Source organism: Cottoperca gobio, chromosome 10 (assembly GCF_900634415.1).
Source record: "Cottoperca gobio chromosome 10, fCotGob3.1, whole genome shotgun sequence".
NCBI classification, from domain to species: Eukaryota; Metazoa; Chordata; class Actinopteri; order Perciformes; family Bovichtidae; genus Cottoperca; species Cottoperca gobio.
The window spans coordinates 20,629,222-20,642,028 of NC_041364.1; positions in this window are offsets into that span (position 1 = coordinate 20,629,222).

Sequence of the window (12,807 nt, forward strand, 5' to 3'; positions counted from 1 at the left end):
AAAGGACGTGATCGTTCAAGAAATCGAGTATGGTGTCCGCATCTTTGACAAGACCAAGCCGACATGCATCGCCACAGACAAAGGTCAAAGGAGGGCATTGGATTCTGGTTGTTTCAAAAGCACTGCCGATGCACGCCAGTCAGTCCCTTCTGCTGCACCGATGGATGGAAGATAACCCTGGTCGGCAGCAGAATCACACACTCAGCAGAATTCAGATACGCGCCCATAGAGGGCGAGGCTCTCGCCGTCACGGACGCCTTGGACAAGGCGCGCTACTTTGTGCTGGGCTGCGAGAACTTGATCGTAGCAGTGGACCACAAGCTGCTGCTGAAACTCCTTGCGGACAGAGCACTTGACTGATATACCCAAACCCCGCCCGAGGAACCTCAAGAAGACCTTGCGTTATCGCTTCCGCGTCATACATATCCCGGGCATGAAGAACAAAGCGGCAGATGCCATGTCAAAAGCCTTTCCGTAAAATCTTATGTCTGTTGTTGTATTTGTTGTTGTCCTGCATTTTAACGCCTTCAGATTGCTTTTAGCTTTGAAAGGCGCTTTATAAGTACAATTTATTATTATTACCCTGCCGTAATGCACCGCCCGCTTCAGTCACGCCAGCAGCAGCAGGACGAGGCACGTCGCATAAATAGACGGTCCCTTGTATCAGCGCATGCGCGACCAGAACCCGGAACCAGATTTAATTGTAAACACGTCTTTGTTTCGACCTGTATAACACTTGTTTAGTCATTTCACACTGATATTATTTATAATAAAAGTGATCGAACGAATGGAACTCTGTTCTTATTTAAAGTTGGACTTTTGAAGAGAATGCAGGATAAAGTGACAGTAATTAATCCTGAACAGAAATTGGTGTTTTTACATTGTATTATACATCAGGAATTGTAAAATTAATTACACTTAATTACAATTAATTAAGTCAGTGTTAAAAATTAACCATGTTGCTGATGTTGTAACTAAAATAGTTAACTTCATCAGGGCAAGAGCATTGAATCACAGACAGTTTGTTGCACTTTTGGAGAAAAATGAGACTGAACATCGTGAGATATGCTACCACGCCGCTGTCAGGTGGCTCAGCCTGGGCAAAGTGCAGTATGGGACCTGAGAGAAGAGATTCAAGACTTCTGTGTGAAGAAAGGAAAAGACGTCACACAGCTTTCAGATGCAGACTGGATGGCAGACCTTGGTTTTGCTGTAGATGTGACTGCAATAATGAATTAACTAAATGTTAAACTGCAATGCAAGGGCCTTTTTGTGCATGAAATGTACAGCGCAGTGAAGGCATTCATGAGAAAGTTGCAGCTTCTCTCAAGCCAAATGGAGGACAACATTCTCACCCACTTGCCAACACTGAAGGAAGCCACACCATCAGCTGATCACCTCCACAGGTACTCATCCATGTTAGAAGCACTGCATGGTGAGTTTTCAAGCCGATTTCAAGACTTTAAAACAGTTGAGAATGAAATGCACATGATTTTTCCCCATTTACATGCAATGTGGATGATGCCCCCAGTGATGTTCAGCTTGAACTCATTCACCTGCAGTCTGACACACTTCTATCCGAGCACTTTTGTAACTGTCTTCACGTTTTCCCTGTTTATGTATTCGTATTGCACTTTCATTTTGGTTCCTACCTTTAATGTACAGGTTCATAGAGGCAGAGCTAATCTGCGGTGTTTGTGTAACACGGTTTATTTAATTGACGCACTTAGTGATCTCGGCTCCAGACCAATGCAGCAGTGTGAGCTTGCGATCTCTTAGAATATAAACTCATATAAAGCTCAATAAGATGCAGTTTTAAAACATCAGCCCCTCTAGATGACAAGCAGCCTACGATGTATGTTTGCATAAGGTTTTGGGCAACTGCGTCTGAGTTGAAGGTTATTTGTGTGTATATGAATGCTACATGCCACGTGCTACATGCTTGTATATGTTAGCTTGTGCTATATGCTGCGTGTTCGATGCGTGCCGTTTATTGTGTAATTTAGCGGCATTGATATTGATTTTATATGCATACATATTTATTTATTGTTCACTTCTGTTAGTGTTCAATTTGGAAGACGTAGAGGCTGCGGCGAATCAATCTAGCAAACTTCTTGTTTAACAAAGCATTTATTAATATGATAAGACAAGCATGGAAAATCGGAAAGACGGAATCGGAGTTTCGGGCTTCCGGTGGAATAGCAATGCATGCTGGGGTGGCAAGACTAGAAAAGTGAGCACCAACTCCACAAGGGCTGCCATATTGGATTTATTCTCTACGTGTTTACATTGTATTTAGCTTATTCTTCAAGCATGTTTACATTGTATTTGGCTAGTTTTTAGTGTGTAATCATCGCTCTTCTAGTTATGGGATTTGGACACCGACATTGTGTGGTAGAAGGATGTTCAAACAGTGGGAAAAAGCTAAATAAATGGGCAGAATCTCATTGTGAGCTTCACGATTGCAAAAATTGCGACTGCAAGCCCCCATTCGAACTATTTCCATTTCCAACAGCACTAAAGAACAATGATAGAAGGCTAGCATGGACCAAAGCTGTAAAGAGACAGGATTACAATGGGAAGTCATTGGGAGCCCAAGAAATCTTTGCGGTGAGCATTTCATGCAAGGAAAACCAACAAATGAATTCCCTGATCCTGAACTCGACCTGCGGTATGTAGTCTATCTACTTGATTTATATATTGACAAATGTACTTTCTATATATTGAGTTTTATAATAATTAACAAACACAAGTTAGGTATATATTTATAATAGCTTACCCTGCAACACAACTGCAATAAGCACTTATGATATCTCCAGTTTTCTTGACTGCGCAGATCCATGCCGAATGTGGCGTATGGGAAACTTTCATTGAATGAGTACATTTTGCTTTCAAAAAACAAAACTCAGAATCTGCGAGAGGGTTGAAAGATAATTGTTTCAACCAGCCAGAGTCAAACAGTCTAAATGCTTTGCCTTCTTTGTATTTGTTCAAAGTTGGTTTATGAAACTCGACATCGTTCCCTGGGTGGTCAGACATTAAAAATAATGTTATATCGCTGAGGTATATCGGCGGCCAAGAAGTCATGCTGTTGTTTTCATTGACCCAGCCATCCTGCAATGTCAAGGGATCAGGCACTGAAACGCCACTCGGCATAACCAAAAGCTTAGTCTTTTCTTTTTCTGTGATTGAAAGTCTTTCGTTAGCTGTTGGTTGCTCCTCAATGCCCATCTCTGATGCAGCAAACACCCTGGCAATAAGCTCGAGTTTTGTTCCTGAAACCTTTAAATTCCGCTTGCAGCAAAATACTTTCAAAGCTTCGACTTTCCACATCTGAACCTCATCATAAGAAAGGAGTTCAGAACTCATTGTAGAGTAGTAGGTTTGTTTACAACATGCTTGAAGAATAAGCTAAATGCAATGTAAACACGTAGAGAATAAATCCAATATGGCAGCCCTTGTAGAGTTGGTGCTCACTTTTCTAGTCTTGCCACCCCAGCATGCATTGCGATTCCACCGGAAGCCCGAAACTCCGATTCCGTCTATACCCAGCTGGGTGACCATCCTGTTTCACAGCCTCCTCTCTCCGCCGTTCTACAGAATGGTCCTGCCTACTGGTTACATCCGTGGATATATAATTTCCGGTCTTTGACGTCAGACGTCATCACGTCACATCCTACGGGGTCTGCGATACGACTGTCAGGGGCGCTCTCATATTATGCATTCACAATATCACAGTGATTATGATCACAATGAGTCACAATTATCCCTGATATGATAAGACAGTTATGAGTGAGTTGAGCTTCTTACAAGTCTAAGTATGAGCTTTATTTAATACATATAGTACCTAACATTTCTTCACATTAGGTATGTAAATACGAGCACTTGTCAGTTATTACACAAGAGAATACATTTATTAGTTAATTATATCACACTTCTATGTTTTCTGTTTTAACCCAGTTCTCACGGGTTGAATTAGGATGTTAAGGATGAGAATAAATCCTGTATTTAAAAACATGACCTCGGTCTCGTGTTCATTACTGGAGGGAGCTACAACTTTAGTTTTACTCTTCCCTGAAAGAGGAGACATGCTCAGAAGATTCTGGTCCTCTTTGGATCTACCTACATATGTGAACAGACATTCTCACTGATGAAGTTCAACAGATCCAGATACAGATCCTCTATCACTAATGATTACCTCTCAGCTGTCCTTCGCATGTCCACCTCAGACAATCAACCAGATTTCAGTGCACTTTTTCAACCCCAAGACAGACTGGATATTTTGTTTTGGAGTTAAATTAACTGGAAAACATCAAAAGCACTTATTGCTTTTTGTATAAAGTCGATTAATTGCTTATCTTTAACATACTGTAAAACACCTTTTCAGTATTGGTTTGTGAAGATTAAAATAAAATGAAATACTGATATTGATTGTTTTTACTGTTTATTACTTCTCTAGGAGTATTTTCCTATTCCTATTCGAACCCACTCCACAATTTCATATATTTATTGTAAGAGAATATCCTTATTCTTTTGATTACCAGTAGCAGCTAATCAAAAATATACAATGTACTGCCTTTTACAATGGGAGAAAAATAATATTGATTGATGTGCTCTAGCACATAGGGGGTTGACAGAGGCTGAGTAGAGATACCAGCCGAAGCCACTAGTTGGGCGTCCAGGACACTCATCTGCCCCAGAATCTACCAGGGAGAGAGCTCATTGGTTAACCAACAATGTGGCCTCCAGGGGTTTCAGGTCTTGTGGGGGTGGAGGTATAATATAATATATATATAATATATATATATATAATATATATATATAATATAATATATATATAATATAATATAAGTTCACATCAGTTGTCACAAGGCTGACGGATTGACATTCACACTTAAGAACAAAGAGTGGACAATTAACATAAAATGCATATTTTTGTTTTATTTTATAATGTTAGGACTGTGGGAGAAACCGGAGCACCCGGAGGAAACCCAATCGGCACAGGGAGAACATAAATGTAGTTCAATTCTTTTGCTTTCTGAAAAAGTAAATCACTTCCCCTTTCACTTGCTGAAGAATTCGAAGGTCCCCTTGGAATCCTGCCCGCTGTAAAGGTGGTAGTGTTGACACCGTCTAGATCAGGGGTGCCCAAAAGGTTGATCGCGAGTGTAGTGCGGATAGATCGCGCACCGTTAAAAAACAAATACATATATATTTCCCCAAAGGAACCCCAGAAATTCAAGTTTTTTAAATTATTTTCTTGCCTTGCGCATTCACCACTGTTTCGCTCCCACACACACACCTAAAGTCAGTGACAGAGCGGAGGAAAGGAGAGGAGCGGAGTGAACTACGCACCAGCAACCCCCCGTCCGTCCGTCGCAAACACCTCCGATGTAATGGCAGCTGCAGCAACATCATTTGAATTAGTGGTGGCTGCAGCTCTGTCGCCTGAGTTGCCTCTGTCTAACTGGAGCTAAATATAGTGTGATATTTAATTTGAAAGTCCTCTTGGAATCCTGGCCGCTGTAAAGGTGTCAGTGTTGACATCGTCTAGAACAGTTATTTTCAACCACTGTGCACACTAGATCATCAGGTGCGCCGTGGGAAATTATCCAACTTTTTAAAATCTGGTTTAAACTTTTTAATTTGAATACATTTTCTCTGACAGCACCGCCCCACCCTCCCTCGCAACGGAGCCCCGACAGCATACATATTCCCCCAACGGAACCCTGTGCCCCCTGATATTCAAGTTTTTTGTTTTTTTCTTGCCTTGCTCATTCACATTCCCTCCTCCCACACACCTACAGAGCGGAGGAAAGGAGAGGAGTTAACTATCCATCCATCCATCCATCGTCTACCGCTTATCCGGGATCGGGTCGCGGGGGCAGCAGCTCCAGTAAGGAACCCCAATCTTCCCTTCTCCGGGCCACATCCTCCAGCTCCGACTGGGGAATCCTGAGGCGTTCCCAGGCCAGTGAGGAGATATAATCTCTCCACCGAGTCCTGGGTCTTCCCCGGGGTCTCCTCCCAGCTGGACGTGCCTGGAACACCTCCCTAGGGATGCACCCAGGTGGCATCCTTACTAGATGCCCGAACCACCTCAACTGGCTCCTTTCAACGTAAAGGAGCAGCAGCTCTATTCCGAGTCTCTCACGGATGGCTGAGCTTCTCACCCTATCTCTAAGGGAGACGCCAGCCACCCGTCTGAGAAAACCCATTTCGGCCGCTTGTACCCGTGATCTCGTTCTTTCGGTCATGACCCAGCCTTCATGACCATATGTGAGGGTAGGAACGAAGATCGACCGGTATATTGAGAGCTTTGCCTTCTGGCTCAGCTCTCTTTTCGTCACAACGGTGCGGTAAAGTGACTGTAATACCGCCCCCGCTGCTCCGATTCTCCGGCCAATCTCTCGCTCCATTGTCCCCTCACTCGCGAACAAGACCCCGAGGTACTTAAACTCCTTCACTTGGGGTAATGGCTCATTCCCTACTCGGAGTAGGCAATCCACCGGTTTCCTGCTGAGAGCCATGGCCTCAGGTTTGGAGGTGCTGATCCTCATCCCAACCGCTGCACACTCGGCTGCGAACCGATCCAGTGACTGTTGAAGGTCACAGACCGATGATGCCATAAGGACCACATCATCTGCAAAGAGCAGCGATGAGATCCTCAGGTCACCGAACTGCAACCCCTCTCCTCCACGACTATGCCTCGATATCCTATCCATGAAAATCACGAACAGGATTGGTGATAAAGCGCAGCCCTGGCGAAGGCCAACATTCACGGGAAACGAGTCCGACTTACTGCCGAGTATCCGGACACAACTCTCGCTTTGGGCGTACAGGGATTGGATGGCCCAGGAGTTAACTACTACTGTGAAAATACTCCACTACAAGTAAATATCCTGCATTCAAAACCTTACTTTGCCCAAGTAAAAGTATGTATTACCCCCTGTATACATACTGGTACCCGGTACGTCCCTTCCGGACCGGGGGAGGAGTCTGGTGGTGACACAACCCGAACCAACTGCCCCACCTCCATGACTGGACAGTCCCGCCAGGTGTGGCCGAGCTTGCTGCACTGCTAGCACCTCTGCCCTGGGGGCTTGTGGACTCTATGTCAGGATACGTGACTGTGAAGCCAGCTAGGAAAGCTAATGGCAACAGCATTATTAGGATGTTGGATCAAGTTTGCAGCGTTCTTGGAGGACTAAAAGAATTACGAACAGACAATGGTACTCATTTTAAGAATGAGCAAGTGGACCAATGGTGCCAGCAGTTTGGAGTGATGAGAATTTACTCTCCGCCCTACACACCCCAGGCAAATGGAGTGGTGGAAAGAACAATTGGGCTAGTAAAGAACTGGATTGGTAAAAATGCTAACACATGAGAATGGAGCACGCAAACGGTGGTGGTGGCATAGGCTCTAAACGACAGAAGCCGTGCTGAATCAACGCCCATTCACGTCACTGGAAGTGGAGCGAGGCAAAAAGCCAGCCCCAGCTGCCACAGTCTCATTCACAATGGACAGTGAGTGTGTATCAAGGCACATGATCACTCTACGGATACAGCGGTGAAAGCAAAGTACACAGTATCGGACATAAACTTTTGGATAATAATACAGTATTATTGAAGACCAAGGGAATCCAAGGAGGTGAGCAGCTTAAACCATTACCAGACTAGAGAAGAACCAGGAACCAAAGATGGCCAAAAAACAAAAAAACCCAATATCACAAATTACACATTTGTCTCAGTGTGCTTTACAGACTGTACAGCATACGACACCCTCTGTCCTTAGACCCTCGCACCGCACAAGGAAAAACTTCCTAAAAGAACCCCCACTATTCATTTTCTAAACCTCAGGGCGAACAACTGAGGGATCCCTCTCCCAGGACGGACAGACATGTAATAGATGTTGTGTGTACACGATAAACAACATAGTACAAAGACAATATCCATTTGACAGAAATTATGTTGTGATCGAAAAAGAAAAAGAAAGGATGAATCCAGGATAATGTCAAAAAGGCTTCCCGGTGTCAGGAAGGACCAGGGCAGCAGGCGCAGCCACGATTCATGATCCACTTTAAACTTTAACTTTAACTTTAACAGTGGCAACCTGCCACATGAGAGACACAGAAACTCCGGGGATGATGCCCCGGACGGTGAGTTAGTAATAATAATAATAATACATTTTATTTGGAGGCGCCTTTCAAGACACCCAAGGACACCTTACAAAATACAGGAGATAAAAACAGCAAAAACAATGAGAGGGTGAGCAGACAAACAAAACCAGACATATAGTGTAGACACAAAACAAAGAGCAATCCATAAGAAAAGTTTGATGATCCCCATGGTGGTGTAGAGGGTCAGAAACGGTATGATCCAGCAGTTTCATAGTCCAGGTGATGTCGAGGAGGCTACGAAACCAGCCGGGCAGAGTGGTCGAGTGTGTTAGCTGTAGCCACAGACTGCAGGCTACACCCAGGCGGGGAGACCCGGGCCCAGCAGCAGGTCAGCCGGTTAGACGGTGGGCAGGGACACAGTGACGGGGCAGCCTCCGTGTTACGATACACCACAGGAACAACGTTAAGCCACAGAGAAAAGGCAGGATAGTCAGCAAGACAGCCTTGGCCAGGCGTGTGTAGCAAGGCACGCCAGATCGGAGTATCCGGCCGCAGAGAGCACAGAGGACACATGTCAGTCCCTCACAGGTGAGCCCCTTACCGGCGAGGTTAACTCCAGGCTATCAGGTGTCGGCACCGAAATGACGACGACTGCCGTAATTCACTCTGATGTTTTTACAAAACAAACGAGCAGCATGTAGAGATGCTTCAGCAGCAGACAACACAAGTTACAACAAAGAAAAAACAAACAAAACAAATAGAATGCGGTGGAGGCGCGGCAGCAACTTGCCAGCGGTCCCTCCACCGTGCATGATTAACTGACAAAAAACATAAATTTGAATAAATGCATACAGATAGAGAGGGAGAGGAGGGGAGGAGAGAGGAAGAGGAGGAGGAGAGCAGAGAGTTGTCCCCCGGCAGTCTAAGCCTATAGCAGCATAACTAGTGGCTGATCCAGGGCAAACCTGAGCCAGCCCTAACTATAAGCTTTATCAAAAAGGAAATTCTTTAGCCTACTCTTATATGTGTCTGCCTCCCGAACACAAACTGGAAGCTGGTTCCACAGTAGAGTAGCTTGATAGCTGAAGGCTCTGGCTCCCATTGTACTCGTAGAAACTCTAGGAACTACAAGTAACCCTGCATTCTGGAAGCGCAAAGGATTTTGAATTCTATTCTGTATTTTACCGGGAGCCAGTTCAGAGCAGCTAATATAGGAGTAATATGATCCTGTTTCCTAGTTCTTATCAATACATGTGCTGCAGCATTTGGGATCAACTGAAGAGTGTTAAGCAACTTTTTGGGACAACCTGATAATAATGAGTTGCAGTAATCCAGCCTTGAAGTAACAAATGCATGGATTAGGTTTTCTGCATCATTTTGAGACAGGATGTGTCTTATTTTTGCAATGTAGATGAAAGAAGGCAGTCCTTGAGATTTGTTTTATGTGGGAGTTAAAAGACAGATCCTGATCAAAGATAATGCCAAGATTCCTTACGGTGGAGCTGGAGGCCAGATTAATGCCATCCAGAACTTCTATGTCATTAGAAAATGCAAGTATGATAACTTCAGTTTTGTCTGTGTTTAACATCAAAAGGTTGCTAGACATCCAAGTTTTTATGCTTGAAGTTTAGTTAATTGATTGGTTTCATCTGGTTTAATTGATAGATATAATTGGGTATCATCCGCATAACAATGAAAGTTTATAGAGTTGTTCCTTATAATATTGCCCAAAGGAAGCATATATAAGGTGAATAGAATCGGTCCAAGTACAGAACTTTGAGGGACTCAAAGACTGACTTTGGCTGTCATGGAGGATTTATTGTTAAAGGGCCTACGAAATGATAAACATGAATTTCTACTGATGATAGTAAATGCTATTTGTGTTGTAAAATTATGTGTTATTTATGGCACAATGATCGCAGTATTTAATAAATCAAGATTTAGTATGTCGACCACCGATGTTTACATTGCCGCTACCGGAAACACCCGACGCCGTGTTCTGACGTCACAAGTATAAAATAGTCCACCAGTTGAATACACAGACAGAATTGAGTGACAGTGAGTCGTCAATAGACTCGTTGCACCTTCAAGAAGAGGAGTTTATTGAAGAGGATGCCGGTGTCATGGAATTAGATCATGCGGCGGTTTAACGTGGTGGAAACAGAGCAGCGCAAGACAAAGTATTCAAGATGGAAACACAGACGGGAGCGAACATGTGACGGAGATCCTGGATTTGGCAGAGATCCTGTGCGACAACAGAACACAGACAGGTATATACATTTGACTATAGTTCATAGAACTTCTCAATATATAGTAAATACATCATAATAAAACGTAACATTATCTGGTCATAGCAATGTCTGGAGGATGCTGGCAAGCTGTGTGCAGCTCACTGGGCTTCCCGGTCAGCAGGGGAAGCAGCTGCACCACTCACTCCTCCTTCGGCCAGCCACACGCCGCTGCCGCACCCTCGATATATATATATATATATATGTATGCAGTAAATACACGTATATCTGTTTTGTTGACTATCCTGCCTGTTCTTCGTGGCTCGAGGTTGTTCCTGTGGTTTATTGCTAACACGGAGGCTGCCCCGTCACAGTGCATTGTCCATGCCCACCGGCTAACCTGCTGCTAGGACAGGGTCTTTTGTGTTTCGTGTCTATACTATAATAATAATAATAATAATAATAATAATAATAATAATAATAATAATAATAATAATAATAATAATAATAATAATAATACATTAGACTTCTACAGCACTTTTCTTGTAACTCAAAGACACCTGAGTTTTTTCTGGTTTTGTTTGTCTGCTACCTTGGGTGTATTGAAAGGCGCCTCCAAATAAAATGTATTATTATTATTATTATTATTATTATTATTATTATTATTATTATTATTATTATTATTATTATTATTATTATTATTATAATATGAAAAGTATGTTGTTACAACATGAAAGATATCTTGTTATAACATGAAAAATATCTTGTTATAACATAAGAAGTATCTTGTTAAAGCATGAAAAGTTTTTTTATGTATGTCCTTATGTCTGTAAAGAGTTGTTTTGTAATTATTTACATGATCATCTGATCAGGATCTTTTATTTATCAGTTTTATTAGTGAAAGAGAGATAAGAGTATGAGGACGTATTGATCACTTCCCACACGCAGCTTTAGATGTTCATAACTCAGTTCATCTCTCTGATTTTCTGCAAACACAATTTATTTTATTTAAGTTAATCAAAAACAAACAGTTTCTTAGAAATCACATTAGACCATTACATTTATAATCACTCAGACGTGCTTGCTGGTTGCTTGGCTCACCTCAGCTCAGCTCCACCTGTTTCCATTTTAAAAGGAGTCTGCTTGACTTAAAATCAGAGACCAACAGATCTAAACTTGTCAGTTTGTTCTGCAACTCTTTGCACTTATGGCAGTTATAATTCAGTTAAACTTAGACACTAAAGAAACATTTTCTTACTCTCTTATTTTTCTTATTAATTATGTTAATATTCCTTTTCCTAATCTAAAATAACATTATGTGTAATCTCGGTAAAGTATTCGCAAGGTTTTGCAAATTGAGGGTAACCATTTCGACTGCATAGCAAAGATTCTGGATGCTTTTTTCCACGTTGTAAAATGTTTATTTGGAATGCATTTCGATGATAAGGTTAAGTTCTTAAATATAGAGACATAGGCGTCTGTTAAATGTGTTCAATACCATAAATCTTTCAACTGTGATTCCTTATTGTTCACTCTTTGAGTTCTCAAACATATTGTTACTTTAATAAACGTTTTAGTCATGTAACTCGGGAGACATTAACCGGAATATATTTTGTTACAATTAGAAAAGTCAATTTGGTGCAGAGCATAGGTGCAGAGTAAAACCTCCTGTCATGTACCATCTCTGAGCTACAGCAGCGTCAAGTTAAGCAAAAACACCGGTATGGTATTAAAATGATTGACACATGATTTAACTAATATGATTAGCGTTTCGGGGCTAGCTGTTGCTGTTGTGGCAAGACGAGGTAACGTTAGAGTTTGTACTTGTTAAATGGATAGCCAGCAAAACTTGTGAAGATGTCTTTATCGCTATGTGACGGCTTTATTTGCATGAAAATAAATGGACTGGTTGTCTTTTTGGCGTGTAGATTTATTTGAGTGTGTTGTGTTAGGCTGCCTGAACAGTACATCTCAGTAATTAGCTCGCATTAGCCGTTAATGAGTACGCGGTAAACTAGATCGTTAGCGTGAGAGATTATCCAACTTTTTAAGATTTTTTTTAAACTTTATATTTTATTTTTTTAACCAATTCCCCCCCCCCCCCCTCGATGCCCCCTGAAATTTAAGTTTTTTGTTTTTTTGTTTTTGTTGTTTTTTGATTTTGGCTTGGTCTTTGGTGTGCCTTGGCCACAGAAACCACTGGTCTAGATCAATAGGTGTAATGGCACCTGCAGCAACATTATTTGAATTAGTGGTGGCTGCAGCTCTGTCGCCTGAGTTGCCTCTGTCTAACTGGAGCCCCCAGGGGCTGTGTCGTAACTGGAAAAGTCATTGTCTTCGCCGTAAATGGAGCTCTCGTTGTCAGGGGCTGTGTTGTAACTGCAGCTCTCGTTGTCAGGGGCTATGTCGTAACTGGAAATATCGTTGTCTTCGTCGTAACTGCAGCGCTCGTTGTCAAG